At 35.4% G+C, this 3,879-nt stretch overlaps 1 protein-coding gene across 2 annotated transcripts in view; it reads right to left on the bottom strand.

Moving 5' to 3' along the window:
• Window positions 1–3,879, bottom strand: part of TDRD7 (tudor domain containing 7) — a 103,722-nt gene that overhangs the window by 83,578 nt on the left and 16,265 nt on the right. The window lies entirely within an intron of this gene.

Below are 3,879 nucleotides of genomic sequence, written 5' to 3' on the forward strand. Positions count from 1 at the left end.
TGGGGGCAGGAGGAGAAGGGGATGACAGAGGATGAGATGGCTGGATGGCATCACCAACTTGATGGACATGAGTTGAGTGAACTCTGGGAGTTGGTGATGGACAAAGAGGCATGGCGTGCTGTGATTCATGGGGTTGCAAAGAGTAGGACGTGACTGAGCGACTGAACTGAACTGAGAAGAAATAAAATAGTCAATCAATAATGAATAATGCAATAACTGATCAAAAGTACTCTGGAGGGAACCAACAGGTGAATAACTTAGGTAAAAGATAGGATAAGTGAGGTGGAAGACAGAATGGTGGAAATGAATGAAGCAGAGAGGAAAAAAGAAAAGAAATGCGGACAACCTCAGAGAGCTCTGGGACAATGTTAAATGTCCTAACATTTGAATCATAGGAGTCCCAGAAGAAGAAGACAAAAAGAAAGGGCATGATAAAATACTTGAGATAACAGCTGAAAACTTCCCTAAAATGGGGAAGGAAATAGCCACCTAAGTCCAAGATACCCAGAGAGTCCCAAACAGTATAAACCCAAGGCGAAATACTCCAAGACACATATTAATCAAATTAATGAAGATCAAACATAAAAAGCAAATATTAAAAGCAGCAAGGGAAAAGCAACAAATAACACACAAGGGGATCTCCATAAGGATAACAGCTGATCTTTCAATAGAAACTCTTCAGGCCAGAAGGGAATGGCAGGACATACTTAAAGTGATGAAAGAGAAAACCTACAACCCAGATTACTATACCCAGCAAGGATCTCATTCAAATATTAAGGAGAAATTAAAAGCTTTACAGACAAGCAAAAGCTGAGAGAATTCAGCACCACCAAACCAGCTCTTCAACAAATGCTAAAGGATCTTCTCTAGACAGGAAACACACAAAAGGTTTATAAACTTGAACCCAAAACAACAAAGTAAGTGGGAACAGGATCATACTTAACAATAATTACCTTAAATGTAAATGGGCTGAATGCCATAACCAGAGGACAAAGGCTTTCTGAATGGATAAAAAAACAAGACCCCTATACATGCTGTCTACAAGAGACCCACCTCAAACCAAGGAACACATACAGACTGAAAGTGAAGGGCTGGAAAAAGATATTTCATGCAAACGGGGACCAAAAGAAAGCCAGAGTAGCAATACTCATATCAGATAAAATAGACTTTGAAATAAAGGCCGAGAAAAGAGACAAAGAAGGACACTACATAATGATCAAAGGATCAATCCAAGAAGAAGATATAACAATTATAAATATACATGCACCCAACATAGGAGCAGCACAACATGTAAGGCAAATGCTGACAAGTATGAAAGGGGAAATTAACAGAAACACAATAATAGTGGGAGACTTTAATACCCCACTCACACCTATGGATAGATTAACCAAACAGAAAATTAGCAAGGAATCACAAACTTTAAATGATACAATGGACCAGTTAGACCTAATTGATATCTACAGGACATTTCACCCCAAAACAATGAATTTCACCTTTTTCTCAGGTGCATACGGAACATTCTCCAGGATAGATCACATCCTGGGCCATAACTCTAGCCTCGGTAAATTCAAAAAAATTAAAATCATTTCAAGCATCTTTTCTGATCACAATGTGGTAAGATTAGATATCAACTACAGGAAAAAAAGCTATTAAAAATATAAACACATGGAGGCTAAACAGCACACTTCTGAATAACCAACAAATCACAGAATAAAAAAAGAAATCAAAATATGCATAGAAACAAATGAAAACACAACAATACAAAACCTATGGGATTCAGTAAAAGCAGTGCTAAGGGGAAGGTTCATAGCAATATAAGCTTACCTCAAGAATAAGAGAAAAATCAAATAAATAACCTAACTTTATACATAAAGCAACTAGAAAAAGAAGAAATGAAGAACCCCAGGGTTAGTAGAAGGAAAGAAATAATAAAAATTAGGGCAGAAATAAATGAAGAAGAAACTAAGGAAACTATAGCAAAAATCAACAAAACTAAAAGCTGGTTCTTTGAGAAGATAAATAAAACAGACAAACTACTAGCCAGACTCATCAAGAAACAAAGGGAGAAGAATCAAATCAACAAAATTTGAAATGAAAATGCAGAAATCACAACAGACAACATAGAAATACAAAGGATTATAAGAGACTACTATCAGCAACTATATGACAATAAAATGGACAACTTGGAAGAAACAGACAAATTGTTAGAAAAGTATAACCTTCCAAAACTGAACCAGGAAGAAACAGAAAATCTTAACAAACCTATCACAAGCACGGAAACCGAAACTGTAATCAAAAATATTCCAACAAACAAAAGCCCAGGACCAGATGGCTTCATAGGTGAATTCCACCAAAAATTTAGAGAAGAGCTAACATGTATCCTACTCAAACTCTTCCAGAAAATTGCAGAGGAAGGTAAACCGCCAAACTCATTCTATGAGGCCACCATCACCTTAATACCAAAACCAGACAAAGATGCCACACAAAAAGAAAACTACAGGCCAATACCACTGATGAACACAGATGCAAAAATCCTCAACAAAATTCTAGCAAACAGAATCCAACAACATTTTAAAAAGATCATACATCATGACCAAGTGAGCTTTATACCAGGGATGCAAGGATTCTTCAATATTCACAAGTCAATCAATGTGATATACCACATTAACAAATTAAAAGATAAAAACCATATGATTATCTAAATAGATGCAGAGAAAGCCTTTGACAAAATTCAATATCCATTTATGATAAAAAAAAAAACCCTCTAGAAAGCAGACATGGAAGGAACATACATCAACATAATAAAAGCCATATATGATAAACCCACAGCAAACATTTTCCTCAATGGTGAAAAATTGAAAGCATTTCCGCTAAAGTCAGGAACAAGACAAGGGTGCCCACTCTCACCACTACTATTCAACACAGTTTGAATAGTAGTTTGGAAGTTCTGGCCACAGCAATCAGAGCAGAAAAAGAAATAAAAGGAATCCAGATTGGAAAAGAAGAAGTAAAACTCTCACTGTTTGCAGATAACATAATCCTCTACATAGAAAACCCTAAAGACTCCACCAGAAAATTACTAGAGCTAATCAATGAATAAAGTTGCAGGATATAAAATTAACATACAGAAATCCCTTGCATTCCTATACACTAACCATGAGAAAACAGAAAGAGAAATTAAGGAAACAATTCCATTCACCATTGTGATGAAAAGAATAAAATACTTAGGAATAAGTCTACCTAAAGAAACAAAAGACCTATATATAGAAAACTAAAAAACACTGATGAAAGAAATAAAAAATGACACAAATAGATGGAGAAATATACCATGTTCATGGATCAGAATAATCAATATAGTGAAAATGAGTATACTACCCAAAGCAATCTATAGATTTAATGCAATCCCAATCAAGCTACCAATGGTGTTTTTCAGAGAACTAGAACAAATAATTTCAAAATTTGTATGGAAATACAAAAAACCTCAAATAGCCAAAGCAATCTTGAGAAAGAAGAATGGAACTGGAGGAATCAACCTGCCTGATTTCAGACTATACTACAAAGCTACAGTCATCAAGACAGTATGGTAGTGACACAAAGACAGAAATATAGATCAATGGAACAAAATAGAAAGCCCAGAGATAAATCCACGCACCTATCGAACCTTATCTTTGACAAAGGAGGCAAGAATATACAATGGAGAAAAGGCAATCTCTTTAACAAGTGGTGCTGGGAAAACTGGTCAACCACCTGTAAAAGAATAAAACTAGAACACTTACTAACATTGTACACAAAAATAAACTCAAAATGGATAAAAGATCTAAATGTAAGATCAGAAACTACAACCAGAGGAAAGCACAGGCAAAACACTCTCTAACATAA

Source organism: Bison bison, unplaced genomic scaffold, assembly GCF_000754665.1.
Source record: "Bison bison bison isolate TAMUID 2011002044 unplaced genomic scaffold, Bison_UMD1.0 scf7180017864243, whole genome shotgun sequence".
Taxonomy (NCBI): Eukaryota; Metazoa; Chordata; class Mammalia; order Artiodactyla; family Bovidae; genus Bison; species Bison bison.